The sequence below is a fragment of the Quercus lobata genome, chromosome 2, assembly GCF_001633185.2.
Source record: "Quercus lobata isolate SW786 chromosome 2, ValleyOak3.0 Primary Assembly, whole genome shotgun sequence".
NCBI classification, from domain to species: Eukaryota; Viridiplantae; Streptophyta; class Magnoliopsida; order Fagales; family Fagaceae; genus Quercus; species Quercus lobata.
The window spans coordinates 79,943,008-79,954,261 of NC_044905.1; the positions used below are offsets into that span (position 1 = coordinate 79,943,008).

The window sequence follows — 11,254 nt, forward strand, 5'->3', positions numbered from 1 at the left end:
TATTTATTTATTCACAGTTTTTACTATCAATCTTTATTTTAATTGCATTTAAAGCTACAATTTTTAATCCATGCACACTTGTCTTTTTTTTCCTTTTCTTTATTTTTCCACAAAATCCTCAATTTTTGGAAGCTATATCCAAAAAAATCAAGTTTCGTCCCTCAAACTCCTGTTGTTAATTTAACTTAAAAATAATTGCATTTTAATTCACATACTAGCAAACCCAGCTTTAGTGGTCCCAAAAGAAAAGGACAAAATAAAACTGAATGGTGAGACATGCGTTTTGGGTACAGTGGACAGACACCTCCCACACTAAGCAAGTCTGGTGTGCCCTGAGCTGCAGGATTTTTTGTCTTGGTTGTCATTCCACTGTTCCAGCCGGGCAGTAGGGTGCAAACAAAAACGCACAGACTAATAACGGGTGGATTGGAAAATTTTGAAAAGAGGGGGTGGAGACGAGATAAGGATGGAAAAATAACAACAAAGGAAAAAAACGGAGGGACCATTTTTGTATTTTTTTTTTTTGTTTTCCATTGGATTCAAGAACAAAGGGGCGGATCTATTTCTCAGCTCCAAAAAAATCATTTTGAGGACACCTTTTTTTTGCATTCTAATTTTCAAAAAAGCTTTCAAAAAACACAAAAAAAAAAAAAAACATTGAGAGATTGAAATTTCTTAGGAGTAAACCCGGTCCTGAGGGGGGACAAATCTCACACTATACACAGGTATTTCAGCACTTCTCCGTCAACCATTGTCGGTGGAGTATCGCGTGGTGGGAGGGCCATCCATCAAAGAGCGCCGTTGTCGTTGCTGTTCATCTCAACGGAGTCACCATCAAACTTGTCCAAGGGAGCTAGGTATGTTTTCAACCTTCCCACTCTTTATTCTTGTGTGATTCAGTGGTTTGAAGTCATAGCTTTGCTGGGTATTTGCTAGGCGTTTTGCTGGGTATTTGTTTTGTTTTGTTTTTTTTGTTTTTTTTGTTTTTTTTTTTTTTCTGTCTGAATGTTAAGGCTTGGCTGTCTTGTGAACAATGAATAAAACTTGTTTGTAATAAAAGAAAGCTTTGTTTTGATAACCGGTTAAGTAATGAAAGAAAGCTAAAAGAGAATAGTGGGGTTAAATCATGCATGTGACTTCTTAAAAGTTGGGGCCTCTACATTGAAAACTTGTGAGAAGACATAGCTTTCTTTCTTTTTCCTTTCCCACCGTAGCTAGCCTCTACATGTTGGTTAGACTCATGTTGTTTCCAACAACTCTCATGATTTTGGTTTACACAAACAAAATGAAAAAATATACTTTGTTTTGTTACTTCAAATCAGAGGCAAGTCCTTAATTTCGGTTTCCACAAGAAAAAATAAAAATGTACTTTATTATTATTACTCTTATTATCATTATTATTATTATTATTATTACTTCAAATCAAAAACAAGTTTATGTCTTCGGTTTTCACAAACAAAAATAAGAATATGCTTTATTTTTTTTACAAAGTCCATGTTTTCGGTTTCCAAAAATAGAAATAAAAATATATTTCATTTCCTACTTCAAATCAAAACCAAGTCACAAACTAATCTGATTAAGCCAACTCTTCTCTAAAAAAAAAAGTAATCCCACTGGTTCCCTTAAAATGAAATCTTCTCATGTTGCTCAGATCATGACTTGGAAGAGTTTAAGCTTACACATGTTTATATATATATATATATATATAGTAGTTGTTAATTTCTTTGTCATTATTTTGTTTCGTTATTAACTTGTTGCTTATTTTTATCATCATTATTTTGTCTTATGATTTAGCTTTAGGCCACCATGTCATAAAATCAACTACTTGCTTGATTTGGTGTAATGAATTCGATTAATAATATTGTGCCCATTGAACGATTAATTGAATATCAAATAGTCCTTACTTATTTAGTAGAGACCGATAGACATACCGGGCATGCATGGGTGCCTCATACCTTCTCACGACGTAATTTGACCCCTGAACTTGTCCTTGGTGGATGTAGACCATTTTTCTTATCCATTGAGTCAATCAAATAAAAAAGAAAGGGTTTTATTTCTTGTTTTATTTTCCCTTAAAAAAAAATAATAAAATAAGTGGCGACTCCTCAACTTTTTTCAGACTTGTGATTTTTCTAATAAAAAAATACTCTCAAGATCAAACCTTTATTTTCTTGAAAACCCATCCCGAGAGGCATCACGTGGCCGTGTCCACACTAGCATAATACCACAAATGTAACTAATTAACAACACCACAAATGTCTCCAAACTAACGTAATATTAACATAGAAATATATTATCAAATATAACATTCTCTATAACAATCATCATAAGATTAACAAAAAAAGATGTGGTTCTTTGAATAAAACAACTGCTCAAATTAAGCTAATACTATAATCAAAGTTCCAAAGTGTTTTAAAATATCATTCTACACTTGCAAAAAATGCGGTTGTTCTTCCATAGTTCTTTGTACACAAAACAAAATCCTTAAACACCAAGATAAAACTTATAAGTTGCTTGGTTGATGGGATGCAGTTGATGATTTTTGGAGAACTGGGGATCGTTGGACTAGAGGAACATCCTACATACAAATTATGATTACTCAATAAGTGCATGTAAATGGAATAGAATGACAAGAAAATATTACCAAGGAAAAAAAAAGGGAACAAGTTAAATGAAGACATGTCTCTTATGTTTTAAACCTCTACAGTGTAGTTTTATAGTTCTGTGATTCCAATTTTTAAGTCAATTTGTTTGATTACTTTTGATACTATACACGCCATCTAACAGAAAATTAGCCAATGTAGGCAAGACGACTGCAATATACATGGATATTTTGTGTGGTCCTTGCTTGACAACTGTGAATGGAACATGGGCTACTCAGTAATTTACTATAATATACATGGATATTTTGGAGGACCTTGGTGACTGCCTAAGCAGTAACTAAAGCCGAAAAGAGGGATACATACTACCTCTCTCTCTCTCTCTCTCTCTCTCTACAAATACATCTAATGTCAATTCTGTTATTTTTTAGGGATGTAATATCCTCTAACATAGATTAATTGTCATCTATAGATATTGTGTTTAGAACTTGCAGAGACAACTAAACTATTTCCAGCAAGTTATAGTAGAACAGAAATCATATGCAAGATAGGAATTGACAATCTTTGCTAGATTTTTTTTTTTTTAAATTTTTTATTATCAAAAAGGTATTTCTCGACTTTCAAACAGACACCCCACATCTTCCTTCTAGTTCATATGCATATGAGAGGCACACAATAGGCGATCTCCTTTAGTAATTGGAGGGGAGGGATTTAGGATGTCAAGGATCACCTTCATTGTATAACTTACAATTACCATTTAATAAAAAAAAAACACAAGACCATTACACTAGCATGAATTTCTACAACCTCAAATGATGGTTTAAATTACTAATTAGCTACCCTTGACTTTTATGTGCATAATGTTTATGTGAGAGAATACATTGGTAAACGATAGATCCCACAACTTGTTTAGCAAGACATAAACATACCTAAGGTCCTACCTAGAGTGGCACTTTTCATTTGAATGGCGGCTACAGGGAGAATCCTTATTATAGAATATCTTAGGAAGCACTGTGTCTTTGTGATTGATTTCCATTTGAACTAGAGCTCATTGGCATAATATAGGAATTTTAGCAGCAGTCTACATGGCTCACAAACATTTATCAAGTACTTCCTAAGGTGCATTATTTGTCCAAAGAGAGGGAATTCATAAATTATGTTAAATCCAACCAGGAGCATAGATAGTCTGATCCAAATCTCATAACACCCAATCTAATAGTTTCTCTTTACATTCAAACTTTTGTTCGTAGCAATCAAAGGGAGGAAAAAGGATAGAGAAAAGGAATAAAAGAATAAACCACAAGTAAGGAAAAAGCATTGTCTCAAATCCATTGAACTTTGTAAAGCCACTCAAATGTATTCAGTATCCAAAGACTCCTACTTAAACCCCAAAATGATGCATAAGTTCATCATACAAACCCCAATAACTCTTTCGTGTATACCCAAAACGACAGAGAATTAATAGAACGATTTATTAATTAAAAACCAAAACACAACATAAATATAGTTATTTAATATACCAAGGCCGAAAACATATGTCCTAAACCGAATGAGGCATCAAGCTTGAACAACTACTACTCAAAAGATGTACTCTATTCATAAATAAATACACACACACACACACTTTCTACAAAAGTAAAAAAAAATAGTAAAAGGGTTCTAGGAAGTTCCTTGAGATGTTGCCATTTCAACATCTTCCACGCTAACTAGACCTTTCTCTATAGCATCCTTCTGCCCCTGATTCTTTCCACACACACACACACACACACACACACACACACACACACACACAAATCTTAAAAACCAATAACAGAAAATAAGTGCAACAACCATTCACTTCACCAAATCCAAAACCTAATTTCAGAAAAATCATAAATAAATAAAATTAAATAAAGAATTTACATGTTACAACAAAAAATCCAAACCCATATTTCACAAAAATCAAAACTGAAAATTAAATAACCTAAATGTTAAATATCCAAATCCAAACCCAAATTTCACAATAATCAAAACAAAAAATCAAATAAATAACTTACAAGCAAAAATCAAAATGGGTATTGGTATGGGTATGGTGAGGAAAAAGGAATGGGTATGGGGTGGGCAGAGGGCGGCAGTTGTGGCTATGGCAGGAGTTGGTGAGGGGAGAGAGGATCTTCTGGTGAGGGAGAGAGGGCCGATGGGTATCGGTTGATGGTGGAGAGATCGAGGAGGAGAGGAGTCGACGGGTTGGGTTTTGCTTGGCATCAGCACTGGGTTGGGCTGGGATCGGCGGTGCTAAGTTGGGCTCGGTTCAGCTCATCAACGCTAGGCTGGGCTTTACTTGTCGGGGCAAGCAGGGCTGTGTGTGTGTGTGTGTATGTGTGTGTGTGTGTGAATGTGAGAGGCCGTGTGAGATACAGAGAAAATGAGAGAGTTTTGTGTGGTGGGAAATGAAATATTTGTGTAGTGGGAAAATGAAAGTTTTGTGTAGTGGGAAATGAAAGGTTAAATGGGAAATGAAAATTTTTATGTGGGAAATGGAATCTGATTTAAAAAGGAGTTTGAATCTGATTTGTGGCCTTGTGGGTAGGTGGTAATGTGTGGTTATAGATTTAAGGGAAAAAAAAAAGAAGAAAAAACAAAAAAAAAAACAAGAGTAAACGTGTGTGAGTCAGTGAGTGTGACACTTGCTATGAAAGTAAGAAAGGTAATGAATGACTTGTTTAGTCATTTTGACATTTAGAACTTTGGTTTTTGGTTTTTGGTGTTTTTTTTTTTTTTTTTTTTTTAATAAATAGTTAAAAGTTAAAAGTTAAATATCAAACTATTATTTATATAATTCTGCAAAAAAAAAAAAAAAAACTATTATTTATATAATATGTATGTGGAACTTAAATAGCAAATTATACTTTTTCAACAATTATTAATTAGGAAAAAAAATGAAGAATAAAGAAAATCTTTCATTTAAAAAAATATTTTCTTAATATAATTTATGAAAAATAAAAATTCACATAAATTTTTTTAAATATTTTAAATTAACTTATTTATGACATCATCAGTTTGACCATCAGTTTGATCCCTGTTGGACCATAAAACCAATAACCAGTCCCTTTATCGGCTCTTTGACCATATTGATTTTTAAAGCCATGGTTTCCCCCCCTTTTATTCCATTAAGATAATTATGACATAAAAAAATAGTGGTTTTAATAATTAATTAAGTAAACAATCTTAAAATTCACTTAATTTTTCTTTAAAGTGAATGTATAATATATAGACCATTTTGAGGGAAAAAAATAAACCTAAAAGAAGGGTGTCACTAAATGTTATGTTTTGAAAATAATTTTTGGTTATTGTTTATTTACATTTGGTTATTAGTGTTTTCTACATGTAAGATGTAAAAACTCACATAATTTTTTTGAAAATATGTTATATATATTTTTTAACATAATATTATAAGTAATAATCTTATTATATATTTTATTAAATATTTTTATAATTTTAAAATAATTAATTAAATATTTATGACGTTATCGGTTCAACCACCAGTCAAACTCCGGTCGAACCACAAAGCCGGTAATCACTCTCTTTTTTAGTTCTTTGACCATACAAGTTTTTAAAACCATGTAAAAAACACGAAGTGGTAAGTATAGGGGGGAAAAAAAGAGTGAAAAAGAAAAAAACAAAATAACCAACTTAGGGAAGTTAGGCATGGGTTTAAAAAAAAAAATTGAAATAGATAACCATTTAGGGGAAAAAAATTGCAGCCAATTAAATTTTAAAAAAAAAAATCGAATGAGAAATGAAAAGGTTGGGTTTTGAGATCAACGACGTGAGATTTTAATTTGAGAGAGAGAGAGAGAGAGAGAGAGAGAGAGAGTGTGTGTGTTTGTGTTTTTAGAAGGAGACAAACGGATGAGAAATGAAAAGGTTGGGGGCTAAATTGTTAGATTTAGGTGAGGAAATTGGACTTTTGGGAAATTAAAAGGTTGTTGAGGTACTTTTTTCACACCTAATATTATTAAATACCCTTTATTTATTCATTGAAAAATGAAACATCAATCACTGATAAGTTATTGGGCCTCACTAGTATTTTTATGCTAGCCCACAACTATTTTTGCTTACCACCACAAAATCGGGCTACGAATATAAAGCTCACAAGACCCGATATTTTTCGTAAAGCCTATAATTTGGACTCGTCCCCAAATTATTTATTTAATTGGGCAAAATGAAATTTCATTCTTTTAAAGAAGCCCAAAATTCCTATACTTAACAGTATTTGAAAAAAGCCCATGATCCAACTCATGGCAAAGTATTTTATCCAATGTCCAAGGACTAATTCATGTGCCAAGCCCATGAATCCAAAATGGGAAGATTTGGGAACATGTGGTTTGGAGGGCATAAAAAGATCTTTAGCAGAACCTCTGAAGTGGACTTAGAGCTTGACACCTAGCTTAGGGTGTTAAATTCCACTTTTATGGTTTCAATCTCAGATGCAGCACCCAAGATCTTCTCTAATACCTGCCTTAATCCTATTGGTTTAGCCAACCTCAGAAATCTTGGCATTTAATGTAAGATTATGTTGAGTTTTCCCCATGTGTGACATTGCCTAAAGAAGCAAAACAGCCCCAAAAGCAAATCTCCCATTTTAGGCCAAATCCTAGGATAATTATATAAGCTATTCTGCCCCTGAATCAATCTTACGTTTTGGACTTTTGCTAATTAATGCTCCCTTAAACTCCCCTATAAAAGCCTAAACATACCAGCCTATAAGACACACACCAACCCCTTGAAAATTTTGTTATTCTGCCAGAATCTCAACTTGCCTAAACTCTCCCTAACTCACTAATCACCCTTCCCAACTCACATACACTCAAACAAAGACATTCCCTTTCCTTTTCTGCATATTCTAAGCTCATAAATGCCCCTCTAATCAACCACAAATAAGCTTTTTTCCTTCATCAAAGTTCGGCCAAGCCTCACCTTCACAACCCCACAATAAGCCTACACACCCACTCACTCAAAACATTCCTCTCACTACCCTACTCATGTACCACCTACATGCTTCATGAGAATCTTGGTCTACATTTGTTGCACTAAGCTAGAGTTTCTCTCTCCCTTCACACCATGCCAAATAACCATTTTCTTCTCACCATGGAACCACTAGTTTTTAACTTTTTGCTTTACTATTGAAGGATATAATGTATTTGTAACTATGGAATTCTTTCCTCATATTGATGTAATGATGGCTGAAAGTACCATAGACCTAATTGACCAGGACACTCAAGTACTCCTAGAAGTTAATACTTTCTTGAACCTGTTCAATAATTGACTATTGGACTCTAAGTACAATTTTACCCTACTGTTGGAGAGTTTTACCTTACTGCTGGAGAATTTTTCACCTTACCGTTGGAGAATTTATTTTTCTTGTATTATTGTAACAGGACTACTAATCTACTAATTAACTATTGTGAAGTGTTTTATTGGGCTTTTTTGTTGTTTTTTGTCAGGGCACAACCTTTATTTCTTACTTGGATAGATTATCACTACACCGAAAGCCTTTGGGCTTTATCTCAAGATCCTATTGTTGAGTTTTGGCTTGGCTTCCCCACATCAGACTTGGGAATATCAAAATTTTCCCCTCAACAAAGGTCTATTGTGGCAATCACTTAAACTACCACTATAACTAAAAAAAAAAAAAAAGAAAGAAAAAGCTGCAAAAAGACATATTGTGGTGGTTTGATAATACTGCCACTATAACTAAATCAAATGCCGCTAAAACACATATATTGTAGCGGTTTTATATACCACCGCTATAGTATGCCACAAAAGGCTATATCTATTGCGGTGGTTTTATATATCGCTGCTGTAGTACGCCACAAAAGGCTAGATCTATTGTGGCGGTCCAATGGAACGCCACAATATATTTCATGTACAGCAGCAGTCCGAATTGGACCGCCACAATATATTTCATGTACAGCAGCAGTCCGAAAAAGTGCCACAATATGCGACATATAGCGGCAGTTTTTGCACCTGCCACAATAGCTTGTTTTTCTTATAGTGCATATTCATTTTTTTTCCCCTATTGAACTTTTGACTTCTTTCTATCAATCCCTTTGATTTAAATTTAAAAGAAGGGTAATTTTTTTATTAAAAAAAGAAGTTGGTCAAGTGCAACCATGTTTGGGCTTTACAATGAAAGTTTCTCTTTTAATATAGAAAAGAAAAGAGGTGGCCAAGTCAAACAAAGAAAAGCAGCAAAGAAGAACTCAAAGCAACAACTCTATATATTAAAGGATTGCTCAAGTACACCTCACAAAGTTGAATTGAAACAAACATATAGTTGCAACGAGTTCAATATGTACCCCAGTGTTGCCTAGAATAAAGATATCTTCATGTTATCCTCACCAATAAATAATATGTACCCTAGTGGGTAGATAGTGTACTCTTGCTTCAATGCTGCACTGGATGGGAAAGTTTTGAATACCATAGTCGATCTCTTGAGCTTTTTTGCACCAGACCTCATTCGCAATTATAAAATGTCACTTTTTTTTCCTGTACTCAAAGGCAAATTGATAATTTCATATGGATAGAAAATTTCATAATTGATCTAGCATCAAAATTCACAACGCCTGAGATCATTATTGAATGAGGAAAAGATGGCATTTTTCTTAGTTCAAATCAGTGTTTTGACGCTTGACCAAAAGTTAAATAAAATGAGAAACTTTTACTAGTCAAGAAACGGTCTTATCATAGGCATACATGCATAGGAGCATCTTAATTACTTTTAATTGGTTGTTCAAAAGATTAATTAACATTTAATTTAAAAAAATATTTTTATTAGTCCAAATCTTGAATTAATAAAGGTAGACGTGCAATCAGAAGAAAGCTCAAGAAGATAATGTGAAATTTCTTTTCTTTTTTTAATTTTAAATATAACTTAATAAAATTTAGTGGAGAATTTTATTCAAGTTTCTTTGCCTTTGGATAGATACTATTTATAATTGAATCTTCACCTAAAAATTAAATTCTAGTCACAACAAAAATTTTGGGTTTAGGCGCGTTTGTAAAACATTGCAAAAAAAAAAAAAAAAAAAAAAGTCGTTGTAGAAGTACCTATAAATATATTGGCATAAAAAATATATTGAGCAACTAATTTCAATAGTGTTAAATCATAAAAGAAAAGAGAAAATTGTCTTGTTTTGTATGTACGAGTGAGACAAATATAATCTATATATATATATATATATATATATATATATATAAAACCAAAGTCTTTGCTGGCACAACAATTTTCCACGTCAGCATAATATTTAAAAAATAAAAAAATAAATAAAAATCATAACTTCTCAAAACCCTAGCAACCTTACCCCTCTCTCAAGTTAAAAAAAATAAAGTCACGGTTTCTACAAACTCACTCTTTCTCCAGACGTAGGAAGCCTTAAAGCATTCAAGATGTACAGAACCCTAGCAACCTTACCCCTCTCTCAAGTTAAGAAATATAAAGCCATGGTTTCTACAAACTCTCTCTCTCCAGACATAGGAAGCCCTAAAGCATTCAAGATCTACAATGCACGGTATAGATTTTAGCTTATAAAGTTCAGTTTTTGTAAGGTTAGTTTTGTTTATATATTAATTAATACATAGTACTTTGTTCACCATTGAATACTCATATAATCAATTTCCAATTCAGTGTTCAAGAATTAAACCAATATTCTAACTGGGCTATCATAAAATATTATTATTAGTATGAATTTTATGGAGTTGCAACCTTATCCCTCTCTCAAGTTAAGAAATATAAAGTCACGGTTTCTGCAAACTCTCTCTTTCTCTAGACGTAGGAAGCCCTAAAGCATTCAAGATCTACAAAACCCTAGCAACCTTACCCCTCTTTCAAGTTAAGAAATATAAAACCACGGTTTTTGCAAACTCTCTCTCTCCAGACATAAGAAGCCCTAAAGCATTCAAGATCTACAATGCACGGTATAGATTTTAGTTTATAAAGTTCAGCTTTTGTAAGGTTAGTTTTGTTTATATATTAATTAATACATAGTATTTTGTTCACCATTGAATACTCATATAATCAATTTCCAATTCAGTGTTCAAGAATTAAACCAAAATTCTAACTGGGCTATCATAAAATATTATTATTAGTATGAATTTTATGGAGTTGCGGTGTTCAAGAATTAAACTAAAATTCTTTTAAATTATCTATAATATTTTGTCCTCTGAAAATTTTATCTCTTTGATTTTAGTATATTGTATTTCTTAAGTTATAGAGAGATTTTCTTTGGTTTCTGCAAACTCTTTCTCTCTCCAGATGTAGGAAGCCCTAAACGCACGGTATAGCATTCAAGATCTACAACTCATGGTATAGATTTTAGCTTATAAAGTTCAGTTTTTGTAAGGTTAGTTTGTTTATATATTTAGTCCTTACGTTTAGGTTTAGGTTTAGGTTTTAAGAGATTTATATATTACTACTATGTGGCTGAATCTCCCGTGACATCAGTTTTATGTTTTTAACCAAATACATCAGGAAAGCAAGAGAAGGCGCATAAATATTTAGTCCTTACGTTTAGGTTTAGGTTTAGGTTTTAAGAGATTTATATATTACTACTATGTGGCTGAATTTCCCGTGACATCAGTTTAAGGTTTTTATTTCTACCGCAAGAACTATT

General features: G+C 32.8%; 1 long non-coding RNA gene across 1 annotated transcript; it reads right to left on the reverse strand.

The window, feature by feature from the left end:
• Window positions 1-513: 513 nt before the first annotated feature.
• LOC115976793 lies at window positions 514-5,283 on the reverse strand. Its single transcript, XR_004088388.1, has 2 exons — window positions 4,637-5,283; window positions 514-2,578 (listed from the first exon to the last, which is right to left on the reverse strand). It is a non-coding gene; the product is annotated as an uncharacterized LOC115976793 (long non-coding RNA).
• Between the last annotated feature and the right edge of the window lie 5,971 nt (window positions 5,284-11,254).